The 21097-nt window shown below is 32.5% G+C and overlaps 1 protein-coding gene across 1 annotated transcript in view; it reads right to left on the reverse strand.

Annotated features, from left to right (window-relative positions):
- LOC123693104 (terminal nucleotidyltransferase 5C) overlaps positions 1–6520 on the reverse strand; it is a 186320-nt gene extending 179800 nt beyond the window's left edge. Inside the window, exon 1 of the mRNA XM_045638065.1 lies at positions 6333–6520. The gene's annotated coding sequence lies outside the window, so the exon portion shown is untranslated. The remainder of the gene's footprint in view (positions 1–6332) is intronic.
- Between the last annotated feature and the right edge of the window lie 14577 nt (positions 6521–21097).

The following is a 21097-nucleotide window of genomic DNA, read 5'->3' on the forward strand; positions in this document are numbered from 1 at the left end:
ATGTTTCAACGTATAAGACAAACATACGAACACATTGACTTTATTAATATAACCAAATATAATACTTTTTAACAAAAAACAGTGATCAATCAATTTGAAATGAAAATAATCGCTTACATCATAGTCATTTAAGTTTCCCACTTCCCTCAAATTAATATTTAGAAACCACTTTAACTACATTTATGCCTTGATTAATTATGAGAGAACTAAGCAATCTTCTTTATGGCCTTACTCATTGATTAGATTGATAATAACCTCGTCTTTTTCGTCTTCAATTTTAATATTTTGTATAATGTGTGATTTTTATCTAATCTAACGAATTTTGTAGAAAACGCTAACTACCATTATAAAGCGGTCGAAAAATAGGAAGCAACGTCCATTTTCGATTCTAATAATAAACTGTAAAATACATTGCTTAACAATGCGGTTACAATTCAACCACTTATTGCATTAAAAGCATTCAAACAATAGAAAATGCTTTTATATTACAAATAAAGATTTCACGTTACGTAATTTTTTTTTATTGCTTTGATGATTTCTTTTTTACAAAAAACAACGTCATCTGATCATATCGAACTAATGTACAAAGGTCAAAAACAATAAAAACTGTAGTTTTGCAACTTATTACGATTATGAAAATAGTAACAAGTTTAGGAGTTTTAGGACATTAGATAGAAGTGATAAAGAAACAACTCCCTTTCGGCACCTTTCGGCATATATGTGTACTTACATTAATATTTTATTCATATACCTAAATATATATATATTTTTTTACCTAGCTCATAATTCTATACCTGCCTACTGATGTGTACAATATTATAATAAGTTACATCCTGAACAGATAGTTTTTATTTTTTGTGTTAACGACAAGGTAATATTCATTAGACCGATTAAAAAAAACATATATTTTTTATCCTGGGTCATCCTGATCGAAGTATACACATGGGGTTCGTTACAATATTTGCATATAACCGTTACCTTTGTAACAAAACTGAATAATTAACGCGTATTGTCAGTGAACAATATCTATAATTAACAATAACCAGAATATGGATGTTTGGTTGTATTGCAAAATAAGAAAAAAATAATAACGAAACTAGATATAAAAGAGGATCTAAACGGATACTGCTAATAACATATTTAGTGTAAGACTATTGCAGGAGAATGCACATCAACAGCAAACAGTGACGCATCTTAAGAATGTGAAAAAATACTTTCAAACAGCGCCGTTTCAAGGTTTGTTGCAACATTATCATTGAATTGTCGCTCTTACTTCTGATCTCGGTAAAATGATAGTTGCATCAGCTTAGATGTTTCACCCGCAACTTGGATGTTATATTTAAAATTTTTGTGTTTTTCTAGCTGTTACCCATCACTTCGGTTCAAAGGAAATTGTCATAAGACTAAGATATTTAACCACAGTGAAAGTCTATATCAATCGCTAGCCTCCTAACATCTCCAGACATAAAAATCATACCATAAAACTACTCCCTTGCGTCATAAAAGAACGACAAACTAATACACTTTTGCATTTATAAAATCTATTAAAATAAGAAGAGATAGAAACAACTGGACGTTAAAAAATTAATGTAAATTCATATACCAAAGAAACCCTTTACGCTTAATCCAATGCCATTTCCGTGCTATTCTCAAGGAACATAATAAAGAGACGTTTATGACGATCAATATCATCAATAGATATGACTTTATACGACGGAACGTGGACAAAAGCTGCTTAAACAATAACATGACCAACAATGTATAAGGAAAACCGACAGCGACTACCTATTTATTTATCTTTTTTAGACCATTCTAATTTGGCGCCCAAATTATGATTTATTATCTATGGTCCATGCAATATAGATTATATAATTTGTTTACCAATCAACACAACAATTATACAACTTAATTAACACAGTTTTGAAACTTGATATTTTAATTTACGCGTCAGGATGTGTTTTTCCAAAAAAAAATAAAGCCAAAAAAGTTTTATATTATTATTGTTTTTATGTTATTTGACTGACCGATTTGCTTGGTTGGAAGTGGCCCTGCCTTCCATGCCAGAGGTCGTGGATTCGATTCCCACCCGGGGCAAATATTTGTGTGATGAATATAGATGTTTGCTCTGTGTCTGGGTGTTGAATATCTATATAAGTATTTATTTAAAATTATATATGTATGTTTCTCAGCCATCTAGTTTCCATAACACAAGCGAAAGCTTAGTATGGGATCAGATCGTGCCGTGTGTGAAAAATTGTCCTGAAAATATTTATTTACTAGATTTCCGCCCGCGTTTGCAAAGGAAAACCTGCATAGTTCCCGTTCCCGAGGGATTTCCGGGATAAAAACTATCCTATGTGTTAATCCAAGTTACCCTCTATATGTGTGCTAAATTTCATTGTAATCGGTTCAGTAGTTTTTACGTGAAAGAGTAACAAACATCCATACATCCATTCATCCATACATCCATACAAACTTTCGCATTTATAATATTAGTAGGATTATTTATTTATTTCGTCCTCTTCTAGGTACTGGGTAAAGCAATAACATACCAATTAGCTAGCACTTCCGTGTTATTTGCCTAATTTAAGGCTAACCCTTTATTAAAAAATATCTTTCTGAGATTTTGATACATATAATAAAATAATATTTCTATAAATATTCTTCACGTTTATTATTCGTAGTTAATAAAATATGGTTTACTTCTTTCATTGGTCATCAAATTACACATTGAATGAAATATTGACCTGATTCCAAAAAAATTAATAGCTTTAAAAAAACTTGCAAGTAGAGTACTTATTATGTCAACATAATAGACAGATTATAAATAAAAACTATAGAACATTTCAATAGTTAAGTCTGGGATCATATTATAGAATGCATTGACACTGGTCAAATATAATTTCAGACCTCGCGTGACTATTAGAAAATAGCTATTATAAACATACAAAAAATAAAATACATTATTTACTCTCATATTTACTTATGACTTTTTTTAAACGCATCCAATTAACTGTGATAACAGAACATTTCTTTAAACTGTTTGCTTTTAACAAGCCATTATAATAACTAACAACATGTTTGATACCAATAAAATGGCATTAAATCATGAAGCACTCATTACTATCTTCAAATATAAAAAAAATATAACGTGTGGTCCCCGAGAGAGAAATGTGAAACCGAATGAAATGATACCCAATGAGCGATACAAGTTATCCGTTTTTTAAATAAATGTGCCTTTTAAACCTTTTACAATTTCTGTTACACACACTATAGTTCAGGATACATCGCCCATTTTTGCAAGTGACTACTATCAAGCTTGATGGTTCTCAAATATTTATTACTAACTAATTTATATTTACTAATGCCCAAGATTTTCATTGTACTAGAACCTAACAAAAATTTGAAATATAAATTTATAAGTTCGATTGTTCGCTCTTATTTCCCTTAGACATAAAATCCATTTTTTATGTTCATATTACATATTATCAAATTTATTTTTCCCAAAATAATATTTTAAACAAATTGGAAATCTCAATAGCCCAGTAAAGTTGATGAAACATTTAAAATATTTATTCGTTCAACTTGACTGCGTCCTTTTACTGAATTGTTCAAGTTTTTTGGTTGTTTTACAGTCATGAGTGTTACACATACCTACTTAAATAGGTACATGGGAACCGGGAAAATATTATAAATTATTGGTATGAATATCGATTTAGTTTGCCACGTAACCGCTAGAGGCGCTGCTGTTTTACAAATAGGAAACCAATAGGAAATGTAGTCACTAACAAGTTCACGCGACAAACAACTCTGTTGAGCTAACTAGCACCCGATAGTTAAACACGAGGTTTAATATATAACAATAATAAAGGCTAGTGTCTTACAATACATTGAATGTCTCTAAAGGGCTTCTCTGTGTATTGAATCTGCCTTTATGTAAGCCTTGCAAATGACCAAGTACATTCTCTACTAGGTAATGTAAATGAGAAAAAATACCGTTTCGCCTGGCATGGCCGAGATGTCAGGAAGTTGTAATTATATGCATCTCGTATAATTAATGACAAAAGAACTTCTTACTTCACTTCAATTAGGTACGCCCTTAGAGTATGCATTAGCTTGCTAATACATATATATATTACATTTATTTAGGATTTACATTTGTTAAGCTATTGCATAGCTTCTATCGCGGACCTTGAGCGCGGGTACCGAATCGAGAAATTCCGTAACGAAAAAACCTCACGCTCCCCACTACGACGGGCTCGGAGGTGTGGCTTGAAGGCATGCTATGCAATAGCTTTAACGTGGCAGTCCCCGAGTGCCACTCGTCTTTTTTTCCTTTTCTGTTTCTCGATCTATTTTTATAAACGCTTTAAAATTAAACTTGCTTATAACCATGATAACGATTATAACATATTCATTAATCTATTCGTAGCGTATCATTTTATTGTAATGAGCATAAAGTTTAATAACATAACCTCTGATTTTTACTATAAATAGCAGCTAATCATTTCTGATAACATGTAATATATAAACCTCTTACCTACAATTTTCTTTTATTACTCTATTATCAGCTTTATTCAGCTGTTTATGCAAAATAACCGGATGCTATAGTTAGTATTAAAATGTCAGGTTATACAGAAGATATATTGCCAAGATAAAAGCCTTGCTTCATCTATATATTATTTAAGAATTCAATCAAAACACTATCACTATCAATGAAGTGTTTTGAAAATTTTCTTATGTTTAGGCGTCTATGCCTATGATAGTCATAACATTTAAAATGCGATTCCTACAGGTATTTAAGGGTGTAAATGAAAGATAGATATCTCCAGAATAATTAAAATATTTTACACTTTAAGTTAGGTATATAGCCTCGACAAATATCTTTGTTTATTTAATAAAATGGTTTATTTTGTACGATATCCAAATCGCCGACATAACTGCGACGGAGTTGTACCTATTGAAATAAATTTCATTATCTTCAATAGAAATATTTCATAAATTGTTGCGCTCTGAAGGGTGAAACTCTATTGTGTGCTTTTGTCATCTTGACAGTCGCATTTCTCGTACATTTGAATATAATTGTTTGTTATAACATCATTATTCGAGACATTTATAAGCCTTTAGACAATTATTTTAATAATTTGGTGGAAAACCGTAACAATAGGTAAGTCTATGAGCATGTGAATATTTTTTGATAATTTCGATGGAAAAAGAGGCTTAATAGAATGGAGCCTCAAAAACTAAAACTATTATCTGAATGATTTACAAAGCTAAAGAAAGAGGTCAGATGTGGACTTGTTATTCGTAAGCTAGGATCTCGCACAGATTAGTCGTAGGTACCTACGACTAATCTGTGCGAGTTACGACGAAGGTTCTCTACTCTTAGAGATGGTACAAAATAGGCATGTAATGAAATGGGTATATTTTATTCTTATCGTACTATTTTTGGTATCGTACGTAGTTAGGTAGTAGGAACGTAACATCCTTAAAAAGTTAACAGCTAAGTTAGGAATTAGGATAAAGCACTTAGGCAACCCACTCAGAAAAATTTCGTGGGTAGCAATTTTATCTCTGTCTGTTATCGTGCAAAGTCGCAGAATCTAGATAGGATTTAATAACTTTAATTGTACCTGTATATCATAATAACGATAATGGTTAGGTACAAAAATTATACCAAGGCAGGGGTGATAAATGCCGTCGGGATTTTGTTTTTTGGCGAATTGTTTATAGGTAAGTTTTAGGTAGGTTATTAGGTAGGTATTACAATATTTTAACGGATAAGTAGGTAGGTAGGTATTTTAAGTTAAACATTGATTTACCTATTAACCTACTTTAATCATCGACAGCTCGTGTTGAATGCTAATAATCCACAAAATATGTCATTGCAATTGAAAATGTACTCGTGTCTTTATCTATTACGCTATTTTATGTTAGCTATAAAAAAATAACTGCTCGTTCATTCTTTCAATGATTGTTAATTTTAACGATTCGATTGGTCACAACATGTATGAGGTGTTTCGTTATAAATGCGAATAAAATTGTAACGCAACGGAACGCTAAAGAAAGCATTGGAAAGTTGATTTTACGTGCATCTCGAATAGAAAACTGAGCGAGATGAGTCGTGACGCTTCGGTGTAAAACATCAAAGGGTTGCGCGACCGAATCAACAAGTGTAGTCTTTCGCCGTGCATTACGCCGCTCTCTGTACCAAACAAAGCAACTAGTGGAATTCTAAGACGGAGGCAGCGATCGTGAAAACTGGGCCGGACATGTGAGCTGCGGCCGTGACCACATTACAATCACTTTTCAATTAATAAAGAAGCAAGCACCTGCAGAATGCAACTGTCACTCTTGAGCGTTCAACGCCGGCGACGCTCCGATCTCACTTGGCTGCACTTGTCCAACGTGACAACTATGTTTACGTGTTAGCGATGACACAGGCACAGGTGTACCGGTCGCGGGCCGTGACGTAGAGACACGTGCGTTCTGCGCGACGGATGGCGCGCGACTGACGCGGCAGCGGTGCAAACTGCTTTACAGGCGCGACGTAGTCAACAATCGCAATTCGCAACTTGAAATACCTACGTAACGTAACTTAACTCCACAATATTATAGTTTCGTAATAGTATTACTCGATTAATGCACCGTTCTCGTCTAATCGTTGTCACGACTCGGGTGGGGTCCTTGGGATTCGATTTGATCCTTTGAAACGTAAATGCCTACGGCACGGGCAAGTAGTCACGCAGCAATAACTTCGAATTAACCATGCTGTTATCAAAAATTCGAAAGCTGCCCCTATGCTTTGTTTTTGTAACTAAACCATTCTCTGAAACCTACTTTTACCTACTCTCGTAAGGTTCGATTTACAACCAGTAATATTATCTACCAGTCAATGAGAGTAATATTGTCCTACAAAGTCCAACTCACATTTCTTTTTCCTTGAAATTTCTTCTAATATCTCTTTCGTAAGTTCCAACATAGATTGCTAATAAGTACATCCAAAACTGCCAATAATAAAGTTCTTAAATGTGCCATAAAGTGATAGGCTCAAAAAGTTTCATGAATACAGTCTCTTCTCGAGACAAGTTTTGTAAGGCGATGTTGTTGAGTCTGTGAGGGGCTTTGTGATGAGTTCCATGTTTGCAATTTAGAATAATATTAAAAAAGTAAGATTTAATTTTTTTTAATAATGTTAGGTATTAACATATTTATTTACTGGTATAAAAATGACTACCTACTTATGTATTCCTCGAATTACAATCCTCCGATATTGGGCAATATTGAAAGATGTGAAGCATTTTTTGATAATACATGAGACAGTTCTAAAAAAAATCTGTTCACAATATTTACCAGGTATACCTATATATAGCTACTAGTGGTAACCTAACTCGATTACTTTTAGAATTTTAATTTAAACTTATTATTTAACTTATGCAGTGGTTTCTGAGTAATTTACGTACGTAGTTAGGGAGTGCGTAGGAATAGAAAATAACCATATTCTAGACATTTATTTTTAAAATCTCAGTCTTAGAACTTACTTTTTCTATAATGATAAGTAGTTCAGCACGATATTTTTACAAAAAAAAAACATGCTGATGACCAGTGACATTAGGTGTAAGAAAATGGTCACCAACATAACATTCGATCTTCAAAAACGGCACACTATAAACGCACACACGATTAGAGTTTAGATTGTGGTTTAGACGTCAAAGTATGGTAGCATAATTCAACTATCGTAAACGAAAAAGACATAACTGAAGTAAAATCTGGTTATCAAGCTACATTTCACTCTTTACAGTTTACACTATGGTGCTACTCCAAGAGCTCTTATATCTTGCTGACCACTATAACTTAAGTCTTAATTAGATACCCGCCTGTCGATCAAATTTTTTTCCATATTTCGTTAAACTTCTACATGAATAATTTTTCTTTAAGTTATACTATCTTTATGACCTTGAATAATTTCGGGTGACACTGGTGAAATATGGAACGAGTTTTAATTATGGACTATTTGAATATTCATTGCGTCGTCGACGTTTACAGGCGCCTGAAATTGAGGTCGATCTGTAATTATTTTAGGGCTTATATTATAATTTATAACATACGAGCGCTCTATGATTCTTAAAGAAAATGTAATTTTTTAGCTCCATACTTCAAAGAGCGGAATAATAAATCAACATCAGTACCGGTAGTCTGTACAAATTAGTCGGTAATTACCGACAACTAATTTATAGACCCGTCTTCAGCAATGAAAATGATGTCGCTTAATACCTCTCCCCAATTTGATGGAAGCATACAATGGATACATATTTGTTTATAATTTTTATTCTTCACAAAACTTTCCTTTATGCGTCAAAATATTTATATAATAATAGCCTTGTAGTAATGCATTTTTATCTAAATTAATAACATTATTATTTCAATTCCGTAAATATATGAACAATAAATAAAATATAGATTTCATGGATTTGGAAAATCATTTCTTTGCAACACATTCGAATGTTGTCAAAACAAATTATTCTTTGACATTGTCAATCGTTATGATACCGACGTTTTGATCTCGACAATCTCGATAACTAAAGCCCTTCTCCCATTACGATTTACGATACTTCTAGAATAGGTACGATACTCGAGTAGAATACTAGTAAGATATTTGCTCGCTACCCGATGATCGCATATTATACAACTGAAAAATGACTAAATTCATCATTATTGTGCCTCGTTTTTGTGGGCGGACGTTATATAATAATATTACAAAAAATACATACTAAAAGAAAATATACCAACAGATAGATGCCGCAAATGCCAGAGACAGCCCGAAACCATACAGCACATTACGGGAGCATGCTCTAGTTTAGCACAAAATGATTACACACATCGACACAACCAGGTAGCTCATTATCTTCATCAAAAGTTAGCTGTAAAATATAATTTTAATAAAGGAAAGCTTATACCATATTACAATTATAAACCAAAACCCGTATTAGATAGCCCAACATCTAAAATCTATTTCGACCGCGCTATTCTAACCGATAAAACTATTCATTTTAATAGACCAGATATAACCCTCGTAAATAAAATCACAAAAACTGCTTATCTCATTGACGTCACCGTACCCAACACACACAACATACAAAAATCAATTAGCGAAAAGCTTCACAAATACACCGAACTAAAAGAAGAAATCCTCCGAATATGGAACCTTAGGACTGTTTACATTATTCCAATAGTTTTGTCATGTACGGGAGTTATCCCAACTAATTTACACCATAGCCTGAAACTTCTAGATCTACCAAAAAATACATACATTACAATGCAAAAGGCAGCTATGTTAAATACCTGCCGTATTGTGCGAAAATTTCTTAGTGACGGCGAAACTACTGTAACCGATATTTAAATCGAACCGTAAGTTACCTAGGGTCTCTTGGCTAAATAGCCCGCGCCCCTAGCAAACAAACCCCTGAAAAGGGAGAAATAAAAGAAAAGAAACAAATAATAATAATCATTTATTTATTGTAACAACAGTTAGGTCGTTATGTCGAGCAATCAGCGATTCCAGTGACGAAGACGCTCTTGCAGTTTTTCTTTTTTATAGAAATAGAAGACGGCAATATAAGAGTAAGAAGTACTGGATTCATCCATATATTGAAATAAAAATAAATTGTAGAGATTTGTAGCCGCACGAGAACTACAACTCATGATGATTAGAAATTTTTATTTTTCTACCGAAGAGATACGCGGGAGACGTGACGCAAAAGCGACCAACATGGTGAGTCGTGCGATGCTAGTCGCGGACGTGTAGGATACCGATAGCGTAGTGTGCGAGCCTACATACAAGTGTATGTGATAATGTGAGTTACTCCGCGGCGACTAGTCTCCGAGACTTGCAGGATACTTGAATCGCCTGTGCGTATCGTAATGGGAGAAGGGCCTTACGGTTTGTGTGGGTTTGTAGATACGGTTGAAAATATCGGAAAAATTATAGATTATTATAATCTATACATATAATAAATCTGTAGAAGTGTCAATTCTGTACATTGCAAATATTGAAAAAATAAATAGCAGGGGGTGTTACTGGATCGATACCAAACCCAGATATGTGATTAAAAAAAATTTTTGTCTGTCTTTCTGTCTATCTGTCTGTATGTGAAGGCATCACATAAAAACTAACCGTTCGATTTCGATGAAATTTGTTATAATTATTATCCTTTTTACCTTATTATCCTGGGCATAAAATAGGATACTTTTTATCCCGGAAAAATACGTAGAAAAAAGAAATCTTAATTTTTCCGCGCGGACGGAATCGCGGGCGGAAGCTAGTTTTATAATAAAAAAAAATTTCACACTTCCGATGCTATAAGATTAAACGCAATAATTTTTTCTCTTATTTAATGTTATTGCAATTAAAATAAAATACACAAATAATGTTTTATTTTTAAGATGGTTTCAAAATGTTATTGAAAACTAGCGGTCCGCCCCGGCTTCGCCCGTGGTATATGTTTACGTTTTCTCTCCATAAGAACCATCCTCGTACTTCAAGGAATATAATAAAAAAAAGAATTATCGAAATCGGTTCAGCCGTTCTCGAGTTATGCGCTTACCAACACATTTTGCGATTCATTTTTATATTATAAGAAGATGTTCAGAAGCCTCTTATGATATGTACATATTACTTATCCATACTAATATTATAAATGCGAAAGTAACTCTGTCTGTCTGTCTGTTACTTAATCACGCCTATTCTACTGAACCAATTTGCATGAAATTTGGTATGGAGATATTTTGATACCCGAGAAAGGACATAGGCTACCTTTTATTGCGAAAAATGTACCACGGGCGAAGCCGGGGCGGACGACTAGTATTAAATAAATATTAGAATAGTTTACTGCTGTCTGCATTTATTCAGCCTAAAAATTCGATAAATTTCTTTCTGAACTTCTAGGATAATAAAATTATACAGATGAATACAAATAAAATAAAACGATCCAATTACGAAAAAAATTTATTAGAAAATTTTAATTTAACAGTTTATAATAGCGTAGTTGAAAATTTGGCTCAAAACCATCACCCCTCACCAACATAATAATTCTAGTAACTTGTTCATATGTAAAATATAAAATTTATAGATAAATATTTATATTTAACACATAAATAATATTAACCGTGAACCGCTAAATCAATTGCATTGCATCCTTTGCTTATTAACTGTAATAAAATATACAATGATGCACATAATATAATAATACAAGCTAAAAATACAAGTGATACAAATTATCCGTTCCGTCCTTAGTTTAAGTTCCGTCAGTTTCTATGATGTCTTAAAGATTTCTCAAAAGGCTTCGAATTGAGCAGAATTATCTTGTAGAGCTTTTGGAGTCTTTTGATTAGAATTTTATTGCTCTTCACAAATAACAAAATATTACTAAACTAAAACTAATAGCTTTAACTATAAAAAAACATAACGCAGATTGATATTTTCTTAGGATATTTGTTATCCAATAGATTTATAGGACTTTTAAGAACATAATTAAAAATTATCCTCTTGAAAACACACAATTTATATTTATTTTGATAGAAATATTATTTTCATGATTGATGATTGATGTCAAATGTCAAAAAAGTAAATAAAGAGATTGCCATACATGGAATTTTGGATTCCATGAATATGTAATTAATAGAACATTAATTGATATAAAAAATATCGAATTTGATTAAAATTAAATTAACTGCCATGTTTTTTTGTGCATAAAATTTGCTTTTTTTATATGCAATTGCAATTGTAATAATGCGAAAATTAATATAACTAATTTTAATTTACTATCTATTCCCTAAAACTAAGCTAAATTTCTTGGAAAAAGAACACTAAATTTTTTAGGTCTATACTATAGTTACAAACTCAAACTCAAACAAACTCAAACATTCATTTATTCAATTAGACTACTATTTAGTAGCACTTTCGAATCGTCATTACATAAGTATTTTAACATTTACCACCGATTCGGAAAGCAGTATCTATGGAGAAGAATCGGCAAGAAACTCCATAGTTGCTCTTTTAAAATCATGTCAATATTACATAATATGTAACTTATATCTAACTTATACATAATATATCATAATATGCCAAAGAACTGTCCTGTGGCTTTTACGCGACAACCCTCCATGGGTCTTTATCGTCCATATATTCCTGAATACTGTAGTACGCTCTCTGAACTAGTACACCTTTTATATAAGTTTTAAATTTAGAACTACTAAACTCTTTAAGATTGAGAGGAATTCTATTGTATAAGCGTATACCTTGACCCATAAATGAATTTTTAACTTTAGCTAATCGGAAAAACGGCATTTCAATTCTATTCCTGTTCCTTGTGCCATAATCGTGTCTATCTCCTACTCTTGTGTGTAAGTCGGCGTTTTTGTGAACATGCAAAATATTATTAAATATATACTGTGATGGTACAGTAAGGATACCAGTATTCTTAAAATGATCTCTTAGTGAGTCCCGAGCACGCAAATTATATATAGAGCGAATGGCTCTTTTCTGTAAGATAAATATAGTTTCTATATCTGCAGCCTTGCCCCACAGTAGAATTCCATAGGACATAATGCTATGAAAGTAGCTGAAATAAACCAATCTAGCCGTATCTTCATCGGTGAGATGCCTTATTTTTCGGACTGCATATGCAGCTGAACTGAGCTTACCTGCAGCGGTGTTGACATGGGCTCCCCACTGTAGTTTCTCGTCCAATGTTAACCCTAGAAATACAGTAGACTCAGTAGGATGCAATACCTCCCCGTTCAAGGTAATATCTCTGTTCAACTTTTTTACATTAGGAAGTAAAAATTCAACACAAGTGGTTTTTTTGGCATTTAATAATAAATTATTGGCAGTAAACCATTCAGATATGTGTGAAAGAGCACTGTTCACTTCGTCAACATTTGGGTCATGCCTATCCACATTAAAAATTAATGAGGTATCATCTGCAAACAGAACTATTTCACACCTATCCTGCAAATAATAGGGAAGATCATTGATATATACCAAGAACAAGAAGGGACCTAAAATGGACCCCTGTGGAACACCAATGTTAATTGACGCACCGCTAGAACGTTCTCCATTAACAACTACAGTCTGTATCCTATCATGCAGGTATGACGCTATGAGGTTCTGGGCTTTTCCTGTAATTCCATAGTGATTAAGTTTACGTAACAAAGTACAATGTTCAACGCAGTCAAATGCCTTGGAGAGGTCACAAAATATCCCCAGAGCATTTTTTGAGTTTTCCCATGCTTTATAAATATGTGTTAGAAGTGCAACTCCAGCATCTGTGGTTGAGCGCCCCTTTGTGAAACCAAACTGTTTGGTGTGCAGTAAATTATTAGATGCAAAATGACTACTCAATTGGTTTAATATTAACTTCTCGAATACCTTACTTAATGTTGGTAAAATAGAGATAGGTCTATAATTGTTACAGTCTTCTTGATCGCCCTTCTTAAATAGAGGTATAACTTTACTACACGTTACTGATTGGTTACTGATAATCGTTAGTTACCGACCGATTTCGGTCGATATCGATGTCGATTAGTGTCGAGACTACGCCTACAGGTTATGTATTTTTCTTTATTCCGTCTTTATATCCTAGGGCAAACGAGTAGGTGCCTTGTATTATGTAAGAGACTCACGTTTATGAATTACATATCTTAGTATTTCTTTAATCCTTTTATCTTCTTTTACTCCTACAGTTGTTATAAACGTTGCAATTTCTATTTTTATTTAGTACCTATTATTTTCCCAAGCGTTCCCAGTTCTTTCCTTTATTCCTCTCTTCCATTCTTTCTTACCCATACCTTTGAAATTCGGCATTGCATTTACAGAGGCGTAGGTCCTGAAAATTGCTTAATGTCTCTACAACAGGTCCTTTTCCCGAATAATATGAATTTTACAGATAATAAATATGTTTTTATATTTTTATGATGTTCAGCATCATTGCATAGTTATAAAATAACAAGGATTGTCACGTAGTATACTTTTTATCCAACTTGAAAAAAATTGGCAAGCGGCAGGTCTTAAAATAAAATAAATAAACTTCATGAAAGGATATTTGTGCGCAAATTTATATCTTTAGAAATTAGAATAAAGGAATACAGGAGCCTCGGGAGTCCTCTGGTGGTCCTCATACTTCAAGGTTCAAGGTGGAATCGGCAGTCCCACAATATTAATTTATAAAAGAAAACAAACACACTTATTTATCGGCTAAGAATAAAAAGATTTAAAGTGGCATTGAGTGTCACGCATTCTTTAGGTATGTGTAACTATAGATAATATAATTAGCCAAAAGTTGTTAAATCAAATAAAAATAAACTAATATGTTTATTGAAGGAATATAAATATTTTATAACTGCTCACTGACCATATTTACCAATGAGTATTACCTATATTTGATTAACGAAAATTGTACTTAGTTACCTACTTGTGTTTTCGATATATGTACTTACAAATGAAATTTCACAATTTTATAAATCACTACCATGTATTATGTATTCTTTTGTATAATATTATATATCAGAGTTGCAATACACGAATAGCAATAAGTATTCGATTTGATTTTCTTCGGCAAGAATATGCTGACTCGCATAGTCGCATCATATCGGAAATATCATTTCTAATATTAATACACAATATACATATCAGTATCCATTCTGAAGAAGTTCGCTTTCAAAATTGGATCAAATCATATGTTACCATGTTATCTAATTCGAAATTTACCAGATAAAAAGTAAAAAGTTTTTCACTTTGATATGCTGAACATCCAGAAAAAGAAAAAACAAAATATATGTATGTATAATAATTCAATCTTCTTTCGCAGCGATTTGAACTTCTATAAGTAATAGCTTTTCATTTAGTGGTTCCTTTTTTATCTGTTAGTAAGAGGTCAGGAATAGGTGCATTGCTGGCAACAGTAATAAAATAAACCTTCGGTGTTCGGTGAAATGGTTACAAGTATAACTATTTTCAGTATTTACATAAATAAATACTATTTTTCATTCACAACAGTCACCTAAACAGTATACAAAACGAACAGTTACATACTTTATAGGAATATATTACTATTTATTAAATTCTTTTGACTCGCGATTGTTATACCTATTATATGCCTATTATCATGAAATCGATAAAAATAAGTTCAATATCTCCAATAATTTACGTTTCATTAACCGTGACGTTTAATTTATGGCAATATAAATTTTATTTTAGCATTAAATATGAAAAAGGAGTTATATATTCTGGTGTTATTGTCTCCACAGGGGTTTATTTGCATATAGGCTTATCGTGTTGCCTTGGCAGACATGCTTTTCCAATAAAACGTTGAGTTATCCGACGCCTATCATTTTATGTTACTAAGCTACTTTTATTTATGTATAAGCCGGGCAAAGACCCCGGCTGTAGGTTAGGTTAGGAGAAAAAAAGAGCGTGTGTGCCGTGGACACGTTTCAGAAGTGAACCATCTTTGGCAAGATTCAAAGACACCAAAATCATCGCCTTCCTTTATGACGTGATGGTATTGCTATGACGCGACCTTGAAATCTAACTCTCATCGCTAAAAAAGTTTGACTTCAAAAATAGCGTAGATATATAGGCAACTCGAGTAGGGTGTAGGTAGCTTTCTAGTTGTAAAATAGTTTTAATTTTTAAAGTTCGGCTTGGTAGTTTCGGAGTCTATTCAATACAAACAAACATATTTTAATAATAATAAAATGTGATAAAATTCATTTATTTCGCCAACAATATATCTAAAGCTGAAGAGTTCTTGTTGGTTCTTTTGAAAACGATATTGTTAGAAATTACTAAAATGTTTTTTTTTTATTATTACAGCGCTTGTGCTGTATACGTGTAGGATAACACTCAGGGATCATGTATGTAAAAATTACATAAATAATTAAATAGACTAAGAATGAAGAGCAAAACAGATAAATTTACCTTTTTTTTAATGAACATAATAATTTAGGTATGTTATATGCACTATGTAGATAATATAAGTAGATAGGAAGTCTTAGACATGTTATATGTATATGTATGGATCATGAGTAAGAATGCTTATGTAACTTCTAATGTGCATACAACTATATAAAAAATAATCATATAACTACCTATTTATTTAATAGTAATAAATATATTTTTCATTTATCTACGCATGTTATAACATCACCACTGCTAAAACAAGGCTAGTAAAACGGCGAAGGAAAACACCTTGAGGAAACCGACATGTCGAAGAATCAAAATAACGACATGTGACATCTGCCAACCCGCTTTTGGCCAACGTGGTGGATTATGACCTGTAACCTCAAAGGAGGCCCGTGTCCCACCAGTGGGAACGTATGTATGGGCTGATGGTGATGATGATGATGATGATAATATCGTCCTGCAATGATATTTTATGTATAGATACGTTATATACTCACAAGATATCCAAAAAAATGCTTCCTATGCAGTGTCAGGCACACACAAATACAAGTTTCATTTTACTTAATTTATTACATTGACAGACTGTATAAGAGAGATGGCTCTAATAAAATGATATAAACAAAAAAGACAAAGATAGTTTGTCACTTCCGCGCAGGTGTAAGCAAAAGTCACAAGAATTCACCAATTAAATATAAATAAACAAATAGTTGCCATGGCAATTGGCATAGACTAACGACACAGAAGGTTCAATGTTATAAATGTTACGTTTCCTGCACACGTAAACAAATGTGACAATTTCATTTACTATTTAATTATTATTATGAAGTTGTATTAAAATGAAAAAACTTTTTTGGAGATATAACTGTATTAAGCATTTATTACTAGCTGTGGTGTTCGTTTTCGGTCATCATCATTTCACCCGATAAACACCCACTGCTGAGCATAGTCCTCCTTATAGAACTCCATACGGACCGATCTTACGCTATTCGTTTCAAGGCAGTTCCCGGAACCCGTACAAGGTCATCACTCCAACTTGTAGGATATAATAATAGTGGTGCCTAGATGAAAAAAAGTATGAAATAAAAGAAAGGATGAAGTATAAGCCTTTTTTATCTAAAACACAAATAAAATGTATGTTCAATAGCTATTTACAGAAAAGCAAATAGCATTTTTCGTCAGTAGCGATAATCTTTTCTTTAATGTATACGTATATTCAACATCATTTTTGCAAACAAACATTTTTGCCATCACGATTTCATTGTATATAATAAATAGATATATTTGTTAATTACATGCACTGTGTGGATTTAAATATAAAAATAATCAAGTATTTACCCAAATCGAAATTAATAAAATAGCCGTTCTATTTTCAATAATCGTATCTACATGATAATCTTTGAACACAGTGTGCGCTAGCTTTGTCACACTAGTGATTGAAGCAATGTTTTATCCCTTTCATTATTTCAATACAAGTGTCAAGCAAATGTCATTCATTAATAATTGCAAATTGTTATTTTTGCTCTAAAATTATAATATTTTAATACATTTACCTGTGATATGATATTCCTCTATCTTTTTTTATTTTACTATCGTAATTTGTGCACTTTCTGAACACACAAGAAGGCATTATTGATAATTTTAACGTTTATATCAGCATGTACGTTCGCTTTCACAAGTCACAATCTGACTGATTCCACTGGTCCCAATTAGGACCAATTCACGGTTTACGTTTTGGTGCGTTGGTAACGTATCTACCTCTTGTTTCTATATATAATATCATTGTCGTCCTGGCAATAATCATGCAGAGGTTAAAAACACAACATTGTTGGATAATTGTTTAATACTTCTATGTCATGGTCATGCTGATATTCGTAGAACTACCAAAGCGACAGAATAATAACTAGCAGCCAAAGCTTCTCCGTCATCGTCAACTAATATAAAAATAAATAAATAAAAATAAAATAAGCCTTTATTACTGTTTACAATTTGTTACAACTTTAGTATCTTTTACAATAAATATTTACAATTTTCTTAAACAATTACTTTCTTATCAACAGGTTTCAATTAACAGTTTGTCTTTCGACAAAGGCCTCCTCTAAAGACTTCCATCTCTCTCTATCTCTCGCTGTTCGCATCCACTCTGAACCGGCCACTTTTTTCAGATCGTCTTCACAACGTTTCATTTGACGTCCTTTACTTCTTTTCCCATTCCTGGGATACCACTCTGTTATTATTTTCGTCCATTTCCCATTTGTTTCCCTTAGCATATGCCCTGTCCAACGCCATTTTAAAATCTTACATGCTTTTTTTACGTCTTTAAATTTAGTTATTCTTTTTATTTCTTCTAATTTTATTTTATCTTTTCTTTTAACACCTATTACACTTCTCTCTATTCCGTTCTGACATACCATCACCCTTAGCCATCACCTTATTCATAAGTTTGTCCGTCAGCGCCCATGTTTGGCAACCATATGTTAAGCATGGTAGAATGCAAGTATTGTATACTTTCCTTTTCTCTTTGATTGGCATATCTTTATTTTTCATAATTTCGCTAAGAGACGTCTCCATGTATTTGTTATCCTTCTTTCTATTTCATTGTGCATAGTATCTTTTACCGTTTTATGCTGACCTAAGTATACATACTCTTTTACATATTCTATCTTCGTCAACTAATATAGATCGTTTTAAATCGCATGATTCGTGGTAAACTCTTAACTTCATTCGCGTTGAAAATAAATAATAAAAAAATAACTGACTGAATAAATAACTGACTTATTTTGAAGTCCGTTGAAAATGATCTTGACTCGTGACAACTTGGAGAGATTTGTAAATTAATTCAACATCAGTACAGTAATATTATCTGAGTCAATAGTAATATTTAACATCGGATGCTCTTTTCCCACTATAAACATTAAACAAGCCAAACATGCCGGAGTCATCGGCCCTAGAGTTCGTGATCGAAAGTAAAAGTCCGCAGCTGCGCTGTTCACGAGACCATGTATTGCAAATATCATATCCGTTGGTGCCTTATAATGTAATTATTTTACGGTATAAAAAGATATTATAGATAAAAAGGTAAAGGTATTATGTGTTTTAATCCTAACACCTATGAAATCATCTTCAAGATGTATGATTAAAACACATCATTGTAGCAAAATAGCAGAAGGTGATACAAATTACAAGGCAAATTGTAATTTGTAATTTGTATCACTATAGGATAAACTATTGTATATGCTTGCTATATCATACTAGCTGCCTGTCCCGGTTTAGCGCGGGATGAAAATAATGTAGGTAAATAAAAAAAATGTTTAAACACTTTTTTTAAATCGTTCACAGAAAAACAAACATGGGTATAATCTTCCAAGATAAATCATGTTGATATGTTATTGGTAGAGTTATTTACTTTGCAGAAAACACAGTAGGTATGTCTAGGCTCTAGGCCAAATTAAAGTACCTATCCACTTTTAGCTGTTCCTGAAATAAGTTCTATTATTCGACAGGCAACATTGAATTATTATTATCGTATCTATCAACGCAAGTATCTCGAAAGATAATAATTTGAAAACCACGATTGATTCTGATATTTAAACTTTAATCAAAGCGGGAATCTCCGCTTGTTCTTTGATTAATCCCAAAATTTATATACACCCCACGAATTTTTCTACTTCATTAATTATGTATTTGTTTACGATTTATATATTTTAGTCATGTCGCTTTTGTTCTTTGGCATTTTTCCAATTTGCGAGAAGGTACAATAGAAAATACATTCAGGGTTGCAATTAAAAATAAATAAACGTTTTTAATCAAAATATTGATGTTGATTATTAAAACATGATAGGAAGATGAAAGGTAGGTGTAGCATAGAGCTAGATTAATTATAGGAAGATTCACTTAATTAAGCTAGTTTAACTATCTAACTACCCAAACAAGGCTATCATTAGACGTTTAGCACCTTTTACTTTGAATTTAATCAATAAAGATGCACATATGACATAGTGCTTAAATCATAAATTCAAACAACCATATCTTAAAAAAGTATATTTTGACTAGGTTTATAGCTTAGTTTATAGTGATGAGCATGCCACCAATTCATGTTTAATTGAACGTACCTAACCAGTTTTTTAATGTTCAGATTTGACCATAGCCGTCAGCAAATTACGGATAAAATTTTATTGTTATAAATTAGTTATGTCGACGTTTTTGGCGCGAAATTGACGTTGATGAGTTTACTCTCAGTTTTTATGAGAACGCAACAAAATATTTTACTTTAAGTAGACATTAAGCCTGCTGTATTGTACGTATATTATTTGAAAATTTGGAATATTTAAAAAAAGGTTTATTTACTCATTATTTAACTTGAGACGGAAATCTCGTATTTCTTTATTCGTAGATATAATATTACATTTTTATACTGCGAAGCTTAGCTGCGAAGATAGATGTCCGGCATGTCCATGATTGAAAATAATGGACATTTAGTTACTAAAGTATATTAAACATCGATACACAACAGCAGTAGATACAAAATACGTATTTTCAACTATGTATCTCTTACTTGGTCGATGTTTTGAATAAAATCTATTCAGACAGCAGTACTTTTTATTAGACAATGCAAGTATGCATATTCCACCCCCGACACCCTCGGTAAAAGCCACAGTAGGCTTTGGGACTAAACTTCATCGTACACGAAGTTTTGTCAACAGACAAACTTCAGTATGATCCGTCGAGCCGCTTTCGGGGCTCCAGGATATTGCGTATTCACTAGACATTCATTTGTTTTTCCAAGTGTAAAACGTCGATTCTGAAGAATGCAATTTTAACTCTAACCTCCTAAGACTCAGATCGGAACTACCAAAGGTAGTCGTAAAAACCAACTGTACAAAATTATTCACAAATTAATTTATTGCTGTCAGACCCAGAGACGTAAAACCTGTGGTAAAACATTGTAATTTTGAAGCTATACCTTTTAGGGTTTCGAAAGTATTTTTACCGTATTACCAGGTGTCTACGGGACATTTTTGGTCACCTTCTGTAATTCTATCTTTTGTACAAAATTTTGTACAGTGGGTCTTAATGTAGCAGAGAAAATAATAAATCAAAATTACAAAAAATAAAGTTTATTATAGAAATTAAATA

This window comes from Colias croceus, chromosome 7, assembly GCF_905220415.1.
Source record: "Colias croceus chromosome 7, ilColCroc2.1".
In the NCBI taxonomy this organism is placed as follows: Eukaryota; Metazoa; Arthropoda; class Insecta; order Lepidoptera; family Pieridae; genus Colias; species Colias croceus.